This window comes from Manacus candei, unplaced genomic scaffold (genome assembly GCF_025592945.1).
Source record: "Manacus candei isolate 608988 ecotype Guabito, Panama unplaced genomic scaffold, ASM2559294v1 h1tg000017l, whole genome shotgun sequence".
NCBI lineage: Eukaryota > Metazoa > Chordata > Aves > Passeriformes > Pipridae > Manacus > Manacus candei.
The window spans coordinates 11,058,999-11,077,740 of record NW_026138065.1 but is presented as its reverse complement, the minus strand read 5'-3'; positions in this window follow the sequence as shown (position 1 = coordinate 11,077,740).

Genomic DNA, 18,742 nt, shown 5'->3' with positions numbered 1-18,742 from the left:
CTAGTTGAAGCAGTGGATGGAGAACCACAGGATGTACCTAAGGTGCAACTCTGCTGGACTGCATACTGCTTCCCCATGGGTGCCTGTCTAGCACAGCCCTGCCTGATTTTGGACACCCTGCTGTGGTTGTTCTTCCAATAAAACAAATGAGAAAAGGGTTTTACTACAAGAAAAAAATACACCCACAAAAAAATGAGTAAATGCTATTTAAATCCTCTGTCTCCTTTTCATGAGCTTAATACAGGTCCGTCTCAAAGTTCCAACACACCACAGAGGGCCTCTGAGAACACCTCTGGAGGAGACCTGACTCTGACATACCCCATACTCAAACCTCTCTAAAGCACTCCATACAAAGGCCAAGGCAAACCAGCATCTCCAGCCACAGAGGAAGCAGATGCCTTTTCTGAAAAAAAAAAAAAAAAAGGAAGTGCATGCTTCTCTTGCTTATTAAAAGCCCTCGGGTTTTGTTGAAGACGGACTTCTAGATTCAGCCAAGGAGCAAAACATCACCTGTTCTCCTGCACAAATGCTAGAATTCTACAGGAAAGCAGAAACCAGTTATCAGGAATGGGATTGCTCATGGTGGCCCCAGCCTTCCTCTGCCCAAAGGCATCAAGGGCATGCTTGTCACTGCAAATATGGGCTGTGATTGGGTAAGCTCAACACCCGTAGGGTCCCCAAGCTTCCCTCTCAGATTATGGTCTGACACTTCTTTAGAGATTGGTTTGAGGAGGAAGGGGTGCAGAATGAGAGCTCTAAGGAGTCTCTCTGTCTTCTTGGAGCACTGTAGAACCTCAAGGAAGCAGTGCAAATGTCAGTAAGAAACCTGACAATGCAGGACATGACTTCTTCCATAAGCACCACCCTTCTCTCTAGGACAGGCAAGAACCTGTCTTGCATCATCTTGTGTCACCTCTACATCCTCATAAGTGCTGTGAAGTTTATTAACATGATCATTATTATTATTATTTTTCATGGGGACTTTGCAAACATGAGGTGAAGATTAAGCCTTACTTGCAATAAATTCTGCATCTGCTGTACAAACCTGTCCCAAAGAACAGATAGTCACAATGAAGCAAGGTCATAAATTACAGCATGGGGACTGAGGGTGGGAGGGGGTTAATCAGGAAGGTCAGAATGCTTGGATGATAAAGGAGTCACTACAATTGTCTCAAGGGCACAATTTGTCTGATGGTGCATAACTCACATGTGATCTGTCCCTATGAATACAGCCAAGTTTCACCTCTATTGTCTTCTTGTTTCTTCACCTCTCACCATGACATCTATGGAAGTGAAACTCAGATTACACTAAGATCAAGGCAAAAGAGAAACTGGGACATGGGTGTATAGGGCTTACCATCTTCACATCTATGTCAGTGTCCTAACCAATGGTTGGGAGGACATCTGCTGATGTGTGCAAACACATATTGAAGAAATTGATCTGAAAAGTTGAGAGATGGTTAAAAAACCCCCACAGGGATGTCTGTAAGCAGGAATGCTCAGGCTGAGCCACTGAGAGTTGACTAGTCATTAGGAAGGCTGCAATGCCCTGATGTCTACAACAAGACAGACAGGAGATATCAGATCTTCAGTTAATCAGTGTACTGAGGGGACACATCCCCTTAAAGTCAGTACTGAAGTTAGTGGGCCATGGAAGTCTGCAGAATGGCATTGCTACCATAGCACAATATACACAGGTGGTGCAAAGTAGTCCTGCTTCACTCCAAAGTTAGGTGATGGTCTGTCCCAAAATTATTTTTTTTTTGGCTGCTTCAGTGTTGTGAACTTTTACCACAAGCAGAACTCTACCCTGTTGTTTTGATAAGAGACAGAGGATGTTTCGCAAAACCAGGGCAGAACACGTAACGCTGGCCAGAGGGCTGTCAGATTTGCAAAACTGGGTGAAATGTTGCAAACAGGCAGACTGGCGCCATTGGAGAGCAATTCCGAAAAACTAACTCACAGACACTTCCCGTTTTCTATCAAGCACCTAAACACCCTCCAGATATGCTTTTAACAAATGCTCCTGCATCTCAAATGCTGTTTAGCCTCCAGGACTTCAAAGCACTGCCCCAGCCTCTGTGAAAGGATATAAACAATGAATATAGAAAATTTATTAAAAAAAAGAAGCCGGAGGTTTGACTATAAGCATTAAAAGAAATTACTGGTTTTGCACTCCATAGTCCTATGGGGGACTTGCCAATCCCGCAATGTCAATTACCAAAAATGCCACCAATATATCCCTCTTAGGGGCCACCCAAAATGTCTGAGTCAATGGCCATGCCATTGTGTGATTCCTTAAAATAAAATGACTATAATTGTGGTTAGGCTTTAGCTATCCAGGAGCCACATGAAAGAACATAAAAGCCACAGAATAACTTAGCTACATTGTCTTCTGGGGCTTTGCCAGGGCTATTTCTGAGATGATGAAATCTCTATCTCTGCAGAACTTATGCTCAATTTCAGGTTCCCAGTTATCTGATTTATTTTGCCTGGAAAACAGCTCTATCGCCTTGAATTCACTGGTGTTTGTTCTTCCGCAGTCAAATCCTATCGTGGAAATGTAATTAAGGATAAGCTGTTCTCTGGCACCAACCTTGCTCCAGAGGCCCAAGTCCCGCCCCAAACCCAATGCAGTCTAAAGAAGAGGCAGTTTGTTCCAGGACATTGCATAGGAATGCATGGCTGTCCTGCTGAGTCACCCTGATAGAAGGAACCTCTGCCATGCAGAGGTATGCAGTTATTTTTGCTTGGTCCTTCATCACATGCAAAAGCCAAGCCACCTAACCCAAGTACAGGAGGGGGAGGCAGGGAAGAACTGCAGTTTGTGATGGGAGCAGCAAAAGGGGATGACCATGCCAGCAAAACTGTTCCAAACTCTTTTACTATCTGCCACCACATAGCTGGTGCTTTTGACTGCTTTTTGAAAAAGGTAGCTGCAGTGGCAGCAGAATAAGTAAGAATTATTACCTACATCCACAATCAACACATTAGGAAGCATGTCTAATGCTGAGAGACCCAGAAATGAGAATAAACATTTCATCTGCAAGGGAACTGGTGAAATCCCTGCATTAGGGAATAAACTCAGTAAAAAGAGGGATGGTACAAAAAGCTCAGGTCTGTATGCGAGGCATTTGAGAACTTACTTTCAGTCCTTCCTTCCCCCAGAAAAGGCAAGCAACCATGAAAGGGAAGCCATATCCAGGAGTGACAATGTGACTTAGGGCCCTAAACCTCCGAATTATGCAGAGGGCTTTCAACAGGAGATGTTTCTAAGGCTGATCAGGTTTTAAAAATAAGTCTTGTGTCCTTAAAGATTTAAACATATTAAGTGTTTAAACACTCTAATGCCCACTTTTCAAATCCGCAGAAGTTCCTACTCCCACCTCCATGTTTGTTCCCTGCTCCCATTCCTCTGCAGAGCTACGCTAGCACTGTGGTCCTATTAGGCATCTGCAGCAGCCTTTGTGCCCTGCTCTTCGTGTATCATTCCTAAGATTTTAGAGCTGTGAGCAGAGTCTAAGTTATTAGATTCACAGTCGGCAAGTACAGTAGCGGTGTAAACAACAGACATGTCCAGAAAATCCAGTGCCGTCCCCTCTGTTTCCAAGGCTCATGCCTCTCATGTCCTAAATTTCTGAATAGTTTCAAAGCCAATGCCAGCCCTGCACTGCTCCAGCAGAGCAGGTACAACTCCTAGCCATAACCTAAGAATTTGGGTAGCTGGTGGAGGAATAGCCTCCATACATCACCTGCCTATATTGGTAGTAAAACCTTCTCAAACTGTTCCTCTGATACATGGTCAGTGATCAGAGGTAGAAATAGAGAGGGGTACAAATGCCCTACCTCATACAGAGCACATTTGCATCTTCCACTGTTTATTTGGCCATGATAGTCCTGAGTTAGCAAATCCTCAAAGTGCCGCTCAGGTAAGGTTGAACAGGAGAGTCCATGTCCAAAAAGAAGCTGTTGGGGTTTCTAAGCCATTCAAAGACCCTGATCATATGTTTGTCTCCTTTTCTCTTTCCTCTTTGTCTCTTAATTTGTGTTTTCATTCTCCATTTTTGGGTTACAGGTGCTTGTGTGCTGGTGTTTAAACCTCTTATACTGTCCCTGTTAAAGTCATCTGGGCCATGAAACCCCCTTGGAAAAATCTTGTGACACATTTCAGCCTGGACCCCACACACCCACCAGAAACATCTGGTGGTACTATGATCTGACTCGCTGTTCCACGTACAGAAGGGTAAGGGGGCAGGACTCTTCTAGTTCATACTGCCCTGTTCAGGAATCACATACACAGGCAGGCAACAAGGTCATGCAGCTGCACAGCTTTGCCCACAGCTGCCTAGGGGATCTCTTTCTGTTTCCATCTCCCCTCTACAGCCACAGGTAAATATGTCATGGAGCAGTTGAGGAGGGACCTTGCTAGTGCTCCCCTGCCTGGGTGGAAAGGAGATGGGTTTCCTGCCAACTCCAGCTCCAGAAGTCCTGCTGTAATTCAGCAGTTTTATATTTTACACAAAGCCAGTTTCCAGATGCCTATGCTGATGAAAAAAACTTGACAATATGAAAGGTAATAGCTTGAAAACTGAAAGGCCAATAAATCCCCCTGCCCTGATTAATCTCCTTTCTTCTGTCCCCTTTAAGGCAAACGTTCAGGAGTCTGACCTGGGGACATGGGACAGCTGAGGCTGGTGATAGCATGTAAGTGGCACTCAGGCATTGTGCCATCCTGCACAGATGTGAACTATGCTGGCAAATAGGAAGGCAGTGCGTAACCTGCTGTGCTAATTATATACATGCCTGTAACCAGGGAAGGGCCTATGTAAATGCCAATGCCTGGAAGAGCCTTAGAAAAACAGGCACGGTAGGCAAAAACCACTATTCCTCCTTTTCCTTCTCTTCTCCATTCAAGGCACAGAACACAATTAAGGATAGTATTTATTTATTTCTTTGAATGAAAAAGGAAAATTGTGCTTGTGATTTGGGAGGAGAGTTGCCAGAAGAGGAACTGGAGCCTTTCCAATACCTCACAGTCTAGTAGTTAAGCATTGCCTGAATTGGGCACCAGGGAATCTTGACTCCTGCTTTCTTCCACTCACTGTTTTATAACTCTTGGCATTTACAAAGGCACCTTGTAAACATTTATTTCATTGTTCTTCGGTATATAATTGAGTCATTTGCTGGCTTACCTTGTTAGAGGGAGGAAAGCACCCTGCAAGGGGAAGTTTTCTCTCTCCCCAGCTCTTCCTTGCCTGCTGGGGTGCAATGGCACCAGCAGCTTGGTGCCTTCCGCTTCCCGCCAGCTGCTTTCTGGCTGCCACTGAAGGAGAGGAGGTCACCTTGGAGAAAGAAGTTCTTCTCTCTGCATTGCCAGATCTTCCCTCACTTGCGTGGCACCTGCTTCATGTTCCCGCATCAGCAGTGCTTGACCAGCTGCTGTGCCAGCCCGAGCCCCAGCCTCGAGCAAGCCAAGCTAAGACCTTCCACATGGCTGGTTCCTGTGGGCTGGCGTGGAGGTGTGGTTGCCTGCTCCCAGCCCTCCCTGATGAGAAATGTTGTTGCTAGTCTCAGTGGCTCTGAAGTTCGCTCAGCTACTCAGCATGTCCCTGCTAGGCATGAGGGAGGTAAATGCATAATGCTGTCTGCAACAGGCCTGGAGTTGGCTGGCTCCCTACTCAAGTCAATGTGATTTTTTAAAATGTTTTCCTATCATTATTGCTTACCTTTAATGCACAGGCCAAGGCTTGTTTGATGCTGTGGCAGGAGCCCTGCCTCTCTGCTACACCTCGTGTAAAAAGTTAGTGGAGATATTTGCTGCATTCCTGTAAGGGACCGAGCAACAAATCCGCTGGTTAATCATTTATTGCTGTGTGAACCTGCTGAATAGCAAATATGCTAGAAAGGGGAAAGGAAAGGGCATGGCAGAGATTAACTGAGGACAGTCAAAAGTCAACCAGAAAGGAGTAGGGATGAGACTGGAAAGGTCAGATGGCAAACAGGAAGGTTACTGTAGTGTAAACACTGCCTCTCAGCAGAGCAGGGGACAGATGCACTGTCCTGATGCCAGTTTAGCCTTCTCTGCTTCATGACCACAGGTATTGTGGGCTGAATGACTAGCTACTGCCTCCAGCTGAATCTGATGGAAAGTGTGCCTTTTAGACTCACAAAGTTTCTTTCACCATTCCAAGACTCAAGTCCCAGCTGTTCCCAAATGATGTGGTTCTCCCAGTGAGAGACCTGTCACAATCCTTGCAGCCATCAAAACCAAACTTCTCCATGCAAAGTGCTGTTCTCACCAATGGCTCTGACTGCCAGTCCTGCCAGCACTTGGATGATGGGGAAAGGGAATCAACTTAAGTCAGAAAGTGAATTGTCCAGAAATGGACTTCTCCAATGGACCACTGCTTCTCCAGTGTGGTAGGACCGGTGGGGCAAAGCACAACATGTATCTGCTAAGGTCATAAGCAGATCTTGAGCAAAACAAATGTCCCTCTCCTAGAAGCCCATGGGGTATTTGCTTTAGCCCTCCAAAACTTGTGGACCAATGAGCTGCATCAGTGAATATAGCCATTGCCACGTGGGCTGTGGCTGCTCCTGACCACCCCAGTCAGACAGTAGTTAGCTAGGAAAGTTGAGATGGCCACATGAGCACTGGCAGAATTTATGGTGTGTTTTTACTAGCCAGCGGATGGCGGGATGCTTGGCCCCATGGCAGCAGTATCTGGGTAGGCAGCAATCCCAAGCAGACTGGCACAGGATCTACCCCCACATTAAGCACACCTCTGGAAGCAAAGCAGATGGGAATAGCACCCCAAAGCCAAGGAAAGGACTCCTTTTAGTCGCCTGTTGACATAGCAACAGCATGACATTGCCAGCATGCTCAAAGCATGGTGGCAAAACATTGTACCATGGGATATCTGCCCAGAAAGTGGGGTGTTTGTTTTGAGAGAAGCACAATACTGGGTGAATGCCACAATTCAGAGAGACAAGTACTTTGGCCAACATAAACAAAGCAGTTATTGATATATTTACACAACTGAGGTTCCTGACTTGTCACCATCCATTGGACTCAATTGCTTTCTCTGTGCTCTCCATCTCAAGCCTCAGTTTTGAACCAGACACAGGAACAACTCTAAGTCTGGTTGATCATCATACAACTTTGTCCATGTGGGCAAGAAAGACTCTGGAAAAGCCTGTGGTGCCAGCATGTTTGAGCCTGCTGCCTCCAGCAGTCCCACTTCTGCCCTGTGAAGGGCTGTGAGCACCACCACCACTGCCCTTGCTCCAGCCATTCTTGGATATCCCCATAAGCTTTGGCTTCATCTGGGGTGATTAGTAGTGGACAGGCTGAGGTGAGTCTCACTGTCTTGATGGAAAAGGAGGGTGAAGGTGAAGACTGTACCCCCATAGCTGTGAGTCACCCCAGAACTCATGTCCTTCTCCTGGGGTGAGGGGCAGAGAGCAGTTTTGTACACCTTAAATGAGGAGAAGAAGGCTACTCTCATGCTCCCAGGGGTCAGTAGAAACAGCAAATACTCTCTAGCATGGCAGTCTGTCTCTACCTCATCTCTTGCACTGCACCACCTGGCTATTGCTTTGTTCATTAACAACTTGAAAGCATCTTAGGCCATTCTCGGACTTCCCCCACTACCTTTCTGTCTCTGCTGTGATGCAGTTGAGTCCACCTTCCCTTCTGTATCTTTTAATGTCATGTGTTCATACAAAAAACCACTCCCATCAATGGGGCCATGTTACATCAAGAAATAGGGCAAGAGAAACACAGATCAGCCTTTACTGTCTCAATATCAGTCTTTATGCCAGCTGCAGGAAAACGGTTCTTTTTCTTCTATTTGCCCATGCTAGGCTGGTGCGAGCTTAGCAACAATAAGAGATTTGCCACATTTTTCTCACTTTCCTGCAGAAGACCCTGTTGTTTTCATCTGGCTAGGAAGGAAGAAAAGTTATGAAAGGCAACAGGAACCCACTTACCAACTATCTGGGGACTCAGCAGGCTAGTCCTTCAAATAAAGCAAAGAGGTTTTTACTCTTACTGTTTTTTAAAATAGTAAAAGTGAAAGAACAAAATAAACTAGTGCCTATTTGATGACCCCAGGAGGATTATATTGCTTCACAGTGTGCATGACAAAACCAAACAAATATATCTACCAGAAACTCTCCTGCATTTGCCTGCACACAAGCACAAATTGCATGGCAAAGTATTTTTGCAGTCAGTGTTCTCATTAAAAGCAATTAAAATAAGAAGGAATGTTTTGCCACAGCCGAAGATCTCTCTGTGAATTTAATATGGGAAATTTGCCTTGCAGCAAGTAAGTATCAGCTGAAAACGAAATCATTAATCAAACAGGGAACCAGTGTCTCCCTTTTCCTGTTTTAAGGCAGCCAAACTACAGCAGGGCATGAGCATTGGTTTGGGGAGAAGTGGGAACAGGTGGCTGAAGAGAAAAAGGGAAGGAGAATAAGAGGAATGAAAGTGGCATTACTGTCCAGTGGTCATATGATTTTAAGCCTAACAGAAATAAAATGTTCTGGCATTTCAATTTTTCCATTGAACCAGCATCAGAGGAAGGGAGGCATCAGCATGGTGCAGAAGCCAGGGCTCCTCATCACCCAGGCAGCAGCTGTGGTACAACATAGCACAGCATCCTTCCAGGAAGAAGTTTGCTCCCAGCATGGACAAATTGTCTCTGTCTGGGTTTGCGGACCACTTCCACAATTTTCTTTGCATGTGGTATGTAAGAGAAACCTAAATGTACCAAAGAAGTCTCCTCTTGACCAGGTCCCTGCTCTGTTGGCCACTGTGTCCAGGATGTGGTTGCCCCTCTGACAAACTTGCAGCCTATCTCTCCACAGGACTTAGTTGAATATCTTGAGTTCTCCCACCTCTCTCATTTTACCTGACAGACTCAGCAATCCAGCAGCTGCTGTTATGTTATGCCCATATGTTACACATTTCTGTCTGCAGAAGCCCAAAAATACTGGACTTTCTATCAAAGCACAAGCAAGCCGTAGCTGTCAGTTTGCAAACCTGGACTTGTCACAAAACGTGGCTGCCATGTGAAGAATGTGATGCCAAATGAAAGTCATTTCCCTCCAAAGAAAAAAATGAATGGGGAGTGGAATGCCACATTCCTGAGACAAGATGGGGAGGGAAGCAACCCATGTGTGAGACAGCAGGGTAGTTTTGTCCCCAGAAAGACTGATATTAATTCCCACCTAAAATATTCTTGCACAGACAGAGCCAAAGACAGAGTTTTTTGCAAATTGGACAAGAAATGCTAGAATAATTATGAATAGAGAAATAAAAAGGTGAATGCTGCCTCATGGCAGAGCCAGACCCTTGGCTCCCTTGTGCCAGGTCAGACCAGAGGGCTGCGCATCACACAGACAATGAACAGGCCTTCAGCTCCACTGCTCAACACAGGGGGAATCTTGGCCAACCCGTTCTTCAGAACTGGCAGCTGAGCCATAGAAAATATGAAAATCTCTTCCTCCAAGACTTTCTAGGAGCTCACTTCAGGAGGATTCCTGGTGCTGAAAAGGACATGCATCAAAGTGCTACATATCCTGTGGGAGGAAAAGGGGAATTCTTTCACAGACATCATCTCTTCCTTACGTAATTAAAAAAGTCAATGGGAAATGAATCCAGACATGAATATTTATCTTCAGCTTCCTGGTAAGAGTTTTGCTGCACTAATTCCTCTGGCCTTCTTCCAGTTCATTTATAGAGAAAACCCAGATACAGTGGCTCCTCATAAGGACTTGGGCACCTGGGGACATGTAGTCTGAGAATCTGTTGACCCCCAAGTTGTCTGACTGGGCTGACACATGCATCTTAATCTAGTGTGTTCCCTGAAGACTCACACTTCGATGTAGTATTTTCCATAAAGAGTAACACTGCAGTAATTCTGTTAGCAAGCAGTGCTGTGAAACTGCCTGCTGATCCCTTCCCACACACCACCCTCGTCTCAGGAGCATATCCAAGGGGGTAAGATGGGAAGGGATCTGTCGGCCTGGCTGCATCAGTTTTAGACATCAGCAGGACTCAGGTCTCCTTTGGGCCCACAACACAAGAGTGACTTTCATTGCACAAGGCCAGACTGTCAGGGCTTGGGAAGGTGCCACAGGCGCACCCCAAAGCAACATTAAAGATGGCAGCCTACTGTGCCTCTGCCTTCCCTGCAAAGCTCTCCAGCGCAGTTCTGGTAAAACACTGGAAGAAGTTTCCCAGAGAGGTGGGGGGTGCCCCATCCCTGGAAACATTCAGGGTCAGATTGGATGGGGCTCTGACCAACCTGATCTAGTTAAAGATGTCCCTGGTCATTGCAGAGGGGTTGGACTAGATGACCTTCAAATGTCCCTTCCAACCCAAACCATTCCATGATTCCCTGATTCTTTTATTCTTTCCATGGTCTGGGGGAGGAAAGGAACTCTGTCAGTTCTCCCCTGCTCAAGGATGCTACAACCTACTCTGATTTCTTATGTATGAGAAAGCACCAGCCCCCTACAACAGACCACACCTCAGCCCACTTTTTTCTCTTCTCAGAGCCAGGTAAATTTGCAAAGTCAAGGACCACCAGATTAGGAAGAGCATGAGTTAGATTCTCTGTATAACCCTCCTTTTCCTCCTCCAGGGTGTAAAGACTATGATACAGATTTTACATGGAAAATGCAATCTACTTTTATCCCACAGGTTTCCTGTCCACACAGAACAAACTCTAATATGCAATCTACACAAGTTCATAATTCCCTCCTGTTTTTTTTGTTTATTTACCACTCTCTAATCAATCTGTGCTCTGAACATACTGTTATTCATTTCCTGCTGTGGTACTTTTCCCATTGAACTTGCTCCTTTACAAACATTAATGAGATTAAGGCTAGCGTGATGAGATTAAGCTTCAAACTTTTGGATGATCCACCAGTTTTGGCTTCTGCTCAGTCTGGATTCTCCTGTGTCCCCTGGGGCCCCTATGCTAAGAAACTGACTACCTGCTGTCACCTCTGTATAGAGTAGGCAAAATTAGAAACCCCTCAGTGAGTGACTCCAATCACTTTGTTGGCTGCTGGTAAAGACTCTCCCTTTTCAGCCCATTTGGGTAAGGCTGCTCCTTGCCATCCATTGGTGGTTTCCTGCCACCTCTCAGTGGTTTCCATTTCTGAACAGGCATTGCTCAGCAGCTCAGGTGGCACCTTCAGCCTCCAACCACCTGGTACAGAAGGATGAAGTGTCACAGGCTGTACACAGCAGTGGCTCACCAGCAGTGCACCAAAGCTGTCCCTGCCGTGGGGATGGGAAAGCAGCACAGCAGCAAGCAAGGGCACAAATTTGGCTTTGCTAGTCCCTTCTCCCCAATGAGTCAGAGACTTTAACCTGCTCGTATTACCTCTATTACCTCACACAGAGCTGGCATGACTCAGATGCTACCTGATCACTGGATAACTGTGGTAATGCACATCTAATTGCAAGCCAACACTGTACTATTATTCTGAAAGTGAAAATTTTGATGGTGTGTGATGGTAAAGCAGGATGACTCCAGATGATCTCTGTTCTCAGTTACTGGACAGCCTGAGCTGATATCTGGTTCATGGGGAAGGGAGAGCCAATGCCAGAAAATGAGGGGAAACAGGACGAAAAAGGAAGATTAGAAGGTATACATTTAGAAGAGGTGAGTTGTTTAGCTTTTGGGACACGGAACTGATGGGAGACAAGGTTATGCTCCTTAAGGTTATACTTCTTACATGTACAAAAGTCTACCACTGAGAAAAAGGGAATAAATTGTTCTCACTGCCTGCTTGGACAGGATGAAAGAAATGCAACGAGGCTGTTGTGACTTGGTGCTAGACAGCTGGGGCTAGGCTTCCTCTTTGGGAAGCTGTGGACTGCACTGCACAGGGATGTCATGAAACACATTAGTCATATATGCCTTAGGCAGCACTGACCCTGTCTTGGGACAAAGGGATGGAGCTGGTAACCAGGAGGATCCTTCCAAGACATCAGCAAGGCACCTACTTTGCCACTGGCTTTCCCAGATAACTGAGACAGTAGAGCTCAAGGATCTCCCCCACCCCACTATGCTCGAGTCTGGCGAACAGCTTCTTACTCTAGGACTATCAATTGATCTGTTCCAGGCACCTTTTCCTCTTGCATCTCAGTCACCTCCACCAACTCCTGATTTTCACTGTCCTCTTCTGCTTGTCTGTGATCTTCCCTTTCTTCTCACTCCCTTCTCATCAGCATCTGACTTCTTTCCCTCACCCCTTCCTATTGTCTTCCATTCAGCCTCAACCAACTATCCCCTTAATTCCTCTCCTCTCCTCCTACCTCCTATCTTTCTACATTAACAGTCGGGATGGTCCTCCCCTACATTGTCTGAAGTCACATCTAGCCATGAAGATGTGCAAAACAGACTCACTACAGGTTCCCACATGCCTGAGTCTCACTGCAAGTGGTGCAACTTCGAAGAAAGCCTTGCTCAGTGAGGAGGGATCCCTGAGACAGTAGCACAGGCTCTCCTGTGCCTCAGGGCTGGAACGGAGGTTATGGAGGCAGAGCCCTGGGAGAATTTAGCAGCTAAACTCTTACAAACTTTTGCCAAGCAGGTGCACACCACAGCTTTTTGGAGCTGAAAGTCTGGTTAACTCTGGGTCAATTTTTTCACATTGATCCCTTCCTGAGAAAATGTCAAGGCCCTTCTCCACAGTATTTGGTAAAAATACTGTAAAGATTATTGAATTACTGAAAGATTATTGCAGGGCAAAGAAATGTCATTTTCTAAAGCTTCTTCTCAGAAACCAATGAATCATTTTAATAAAAACTTTTAAAAAAATTAATTAATTCATTAATTAATCATGCTGAAGCAAGAGACACAGAATGGAAAATTTTAAGGAAAATAGTGACTGGCAGTATTGTGAGCAACTGTGAGGAAAAAAAAAAGACAGAATAAGATAAAGTGCTGCCTAACTTTACCTGTCATTCTCCCTAATAGACAGATGGCCTTCCCACAACAGCAATGCCTTTCCTGTCAAATTTATCAGTGTGGTCATGCAAATACCAACTTAGTGGGACTTTTGCCCTAATAAACGCTAAGACAAATATTGAGTATGGACTTGCAATGTTATGTGATAAAATCATGGTACCAATAAGAAAGTGCAACAGCATGGAGCGTTATATCTCAGGAGGACCGTACTTCCTTGTCAGTCAGGAAGCCCAGCTACTTTACTGAGAACAGGAGATCAGGAAGTCCATCAAGATGTTCCTGGCATGGATTAGTCACAGCTCTATCTCTCCAAGGGTCAGTCACATGCATGGAAAATAAAAAAAAAAAAAAAAAAAGATAAAAAAGTAGCAGTTGACAATCTGTTGGTCTACGAGCATAATTGATCTGCTCTGTAATGCTCCGTGGATCTCATGGTACACACATACATGCCTATTCTCAGACTGTACAACATTCATGTCAAGAAGCTGATTTTTGTGCAAATCTAAACAGCACAGTACAACTCTGAATTACAAAACAGAGAGTTGGGACCTCACTGCAGAACTGCCAACATCTTCTCCTTTACAGGCAGATGGTAAAATTGTCATAATAAGATGCTTGAGGAAGAATTCACCAGTAACACTTGGAAGGGTGTAAATAGACCATCCCTCCTAGCTGAGGAAGGAAACATTAAACCAGTAGCCCCAGATTGTAATATCACTGTATAGACTTGTTCCCGGAAATGGGTAAAAGTCTTTCCATTAGAAAATGATCAGTTCTGGGATACACCATTGCAGAGTCACATCTAGCAACCCAGCTGTTCATTCAGAAGAAGTAGGGAAAGGTAGTGTCACATCCACCAGCCCATCAGCAGGAGATGTGCCAGTTTCCTGCATGGGCATGTGCAGATCACCCATGCTAAGCATGGTAAAAGAGGAGCAGACATTTGGCATTAGTGACTGCCATTAGATTTGCTGCCTCTCCCAAATGCTGGTGACTGAGAAAGTGCTATCTATGTCAACTGGTTTCTGCCAGAAAGAACATTTATGTTCTGCTCATATGGAAGCAGCTTTTATTCATTTCCCTACCCATTTTTACATCTTAAAGCAAGCCATCTAAATTACACTTGCATCTTTGCAGCAAAACCCAGAGTAAAACTCACAGGTCATTGCCATGAGGAGGACTCAGAGAAGCGTGCCATGGGAAAGAAGAGGCCATGTGGGAGGATGAAGAGGAGAGTTTTTCATGAGCAGTCACAGAAGATGAGCTCAACAGTGGTCACTGACCCCCAAACCTGAAAACATGGACTTAGATATCCCATTCATTCAGCCAGGTATTGCCAAAGCCCATGGCAAGGTTCCCATGCCTTTCACTAACCCCATAGTCATGCTCCTCTACCCACAGCAGCCCATACCAGGGGAATATGGTACAGGAGAGAGGTTCAGGGCATAATGTGCAGCAACCAGCAGGTTCCAACAACTTTCTCACCATGTTACACAGTATTTTATGCTTTCCACAAGACTCCTTCTGCTGCAGACTTCCAGCAGAAGAACAGGCATAGAAACAGGGAGTGTTAGTGGCGCCTTCCTTGGATAGATTTCACACTCCTAAGGCACAGAGAAGGAAACCAGCGTCACTTTGATCAAGTGCCATGCACTGTGTACAGTAAATGGCACTGCACCACTCCCTCTGAGCTTGACACCTCGCCAGTTTGGCATACTTACTCCTGATCTCTGAGTGTCACCCCTTTTCAGTAAAGGAAAATATTTTCAAAAGTGTGCAAGTGACCCAGGAGCCCAAACCCCATCACTGTTCAGTCAGGCATTACATCCATCTGATAGTACACACTCAACACAAGTATTTAACAGGTCAGTCGTACAGGTGTGGAATAAGACAAATACCACCATAGGGAATTTGAATCTCAATCAGACACCCTCTGGAGGTGCCCATCACCCATCAAATAGAGCTGAGGCTCAGTGTAATATGTATTTTGGCCTTTCAGGCTGCATAGGAGATATAGATCACAACAGCCTGCTCCTAGGTTCCAGTCCACAGCCCAGCCATATCCTGCCTGTTCAGTTCACAGCTGAGGTGTGAAACCATTGAAACCATTAAACTATTTTACTATGTATCAGCATCTAATTAATGCTGAGGAGCACTTCACTCCAGAAATGACCCCATGACTTGGATGGGCTACTCAAGGATTGCAGCTGCTTCCTAGGAAAAGATGTTTACAGGGTCTCTTTCATAGCTCCTCACTGCTTTTCTTCTCAAGTGTGTGGCTACTCATGAAGGGACTGGTCCTGCTCCCCATTTCTCAGAGTACACATGACACCTGGGGTCAATGTTGTCAGTAGGCTAAGGGGGTTTTCTCTTCACACTCCCTGGAAGGGATGGGACAATAGGGTCTGCTGAGGTGAAAGTGCTCTCACTGCTGTCATAGGGACTCAGTGAGCCTAAGAATGAGAGGTCTAAAGACTCTCTATAGCCACAAGTACACTCTGCAACATAAAGCATCTAGGGTCCTGTGCTGCAGCATCTCATATTCCTCCAGCACAGCAGGCTCACAACATTTACCCTTATACCAACTCCACTCCCAGAGCCCAATCTCACCACATTCCTGCTTAGGCTACTGAATGCTGATGAAGAAACAGGTATTTATCACAGTCACCATAGGACGATTCCCTTTCATGGGATAAATTCTGCACCAGTGCTACCTATGCCTTGCACTGTGAAGCAGAGATCTCGGTCTTGTAAGTTTTGCAGGCATTAACCACTGCCACATCAGGCACTGCCTCTACTATTTCCTGTGTTATCTATGTGATCTGTCAGGGAGCAGAAGCCATATGAGGACATACTTGAGCGTGAGCACCAGGTTCCCCTAGGACAAGAGATAAAATATTCACTATGGCATATTAAAATAAACCAACCCTTCCTTCTTTGGAGACAGATTGTGAACATGTAGGGTGTGTGTAGTCAGATCAATGCCATTGCCAGATAACAACATCTCACACAACAATACGGTGTCGAGAGCCCAAGCGAATGCCAGTTACTGATCGCTGTCACGTCAGTATATTGCAAAATAGCAACTGCTCTCTTTTCTGTTGCCGCACTGTGATTTTTCAGAACCTCAACAATCATCCCTGAGCAGTCTCTGAGACTGTCCACAGGGAATGTCTCTCTGCTTTCCCTTTGTCCATGGCCATACCTTTATACCTGCTAACTGCAAGTATAAACATGTGGAGTGAAACTAAAGCCATTCAATACGACAAGTCTGGCTTAGAAAATGCTATCTGAGGCATATGAAGAGAAAGTCTGTGACTGAAACCTTTATAAAGTGTAACTAAACAGAACAAAGAGTGATACTATGGGGGTTTCTTCCCTGTGATAAAGTGGGCGCAGTGAGAACCTTCCGAGCTCTTCAGTTTTCCCAGCATTTTCCCTTTTGTACTCTGTACAACCTAACTCAGGCAGACTCAGATCAACACAGAAATGACCGCAAAGTTAAAACTGTCAAAGTAAACTGAATTATGTCTGACGTAAAGCTCTATTTCCCATCCTCCTTTGAACCCTCATTTTTAGGTAGGGGAAAATACTTTTTCTTTCATACAAGTGTAAATAAGTGTCCAGTGCCAGACACAGTCACTGTGACTGAGCAACAGGGGAGAAGATTCAGTCCTTTCAAATCATAGAAGCAGACATAGGAAAAGAGCCAGTTTGTCAACATATGGGAGGCTGTCAGGTGCCCTCTCATACTGGGAAAGATATAGCCTTTCAAGTGTAGATTTAAATTCAAGAGAAGTATTTATTTTAAAAGATAACAAAGGATTCACAGTTGCACTGTCAATAATAAGATGGTAAAAAGCAAGAGGAATGTCTCACCCATTACCCATGTCAGGTCAGGGAGTGTCTCATCCTGATCCAACATCTGCCCAGGTATTTAAGCAATGACTTCAACAGAGATCAGCACTTGGTAAACATCTACCTGAGCTAGGGCACTACAGCCGGATCTAGGAATGGCACAGAAAGTACAGACTTCGGTTGCACTACAGTAATAGTGGAAGTCTGAGAGCAGCAGCCTGCAGCCAGCTTTTGCCCAGCCAGTGGTATGAAGACCAGAGCTAGCATGGTAGCAAGGACCCCCAGCAGAAATTGCCTTCCCCCGTAGGAGCCTGGCCTCCAAAGAGCACTTGCTGCCTGAAAGTGGCTTTGTGTCTGCCACTGAACAAACAAGCACTCTCAGACAGTCTGCTATGGCCATTTGTGCTGCAGACTAACAAGTGTCCTTAACATCTAAAATGAAGCAGGAACCCCATTTGGTATCACATAAAAGACTTTCTTAAGTGGCTTCTTTAGCAGTATTAAATTCTGCTAGGACTCTTTGCTTTTTCTTCTTCCACAGTTGAAGACACAGAATATTGGTGCATCAAGCAGTGAGGGGAAAAAAGGCAGGAAAGCAGGAGAGATGTGTCATGGTCCAGGCAGGGGCTGTAGGAGTGTCTTCAGGAGAAGTCAGCAGACTGCTGCTGGGAAGATAGGTTCTTAATTCCCATTGCAGAGGCTCTATATGACACTGAGACACACATTTCCTCTGTGACACATAGGAAACACTTTCAGCTACCTGTGCTCCAATTCCCCCTCTGGAAATGGGATCATCTGGTGCTCTCTGTTCTACTCATCTCCCATAAGGACCAGTCCCACTGGCACTCAGGTGCTTCCCCAGGTGCTCTCAACATGAGGACCAGCTAATCAAACCCTCAGGAGAGGGACATCCCAGAATACTGTGGCAGCTGGTGCCTAATGAGAAAGCAGACTGTGTCGAAGAAGCCTCAACTCTATGAAAAGAGAGCCTTCATTGTGCTCAGCACTACTGGGGTTGGCCTGAGGAAAGCAATGGGTACAACAGGGAAGCAATGGGTGCCTGCAGCTTCTCTGGTGGCAACTGAGAGAGATCCTGTTACAGTTGTTACCCTGGCAGTCGGAGGTGTTATCTGATGAGGTGGAACTCTCTCATCCCCCTTGTCACTTCTGATGGTGAACTTGAGCAGCCTGCCAACCCCAGGCTTCTCTTTCCTGCTAGTCTCAAAATGCTGGGTTGTGCCTCCCTGTGTGCCAGATCAAAAACACTTCAGAATGATTTTTTCCATGTACCTATAATATTGTTCACTATGAAGCTCCAATTTCTCAGAGATTCCTCAAAGAATGCCTCTCTCATCAAGAGCACCAAATGATGATGTCCCTGAGACATCCTAGTTTTCTGATGCCGATCTGGTTAAACATCCATTCACCTGCCAATCCATTCAAACTGTCCATCATAAATCAGAAAATGAGTCCTCTGCCTTCAGCTGAGCACTGTCTGGCCCTGAGCACCTCCCTTCCAGCACTCAGAAAAAAACATGGGCACTCATGGGGGAGGGGGTGAGAGCTTTTTCAGGGTACAGGGTGAAGTGGGAACATGAAGGGAGGACCCTGGGGGAATTGTCAGAGAAGGTACTCTACTGGTGCAAATCAATTGACTTTGTCTTTCCATGGCTCGGTTACACCTCCTGTACCTTGTTTCCTGAAATAGGGATCTGCATATCTGGCTCGATGAGTGCAGGCTGCCCTAGCAGTGCTTAGAAGATATGTAATTGGAAACCATTTTTACACAGGCCAATTCGACATATTTCAGGAACTTACAATTTATTCCATTCACATTTCTAGCCAGAGACAGCATCTTTATTTTTATGGTTTGTTCGGAAAAAAAA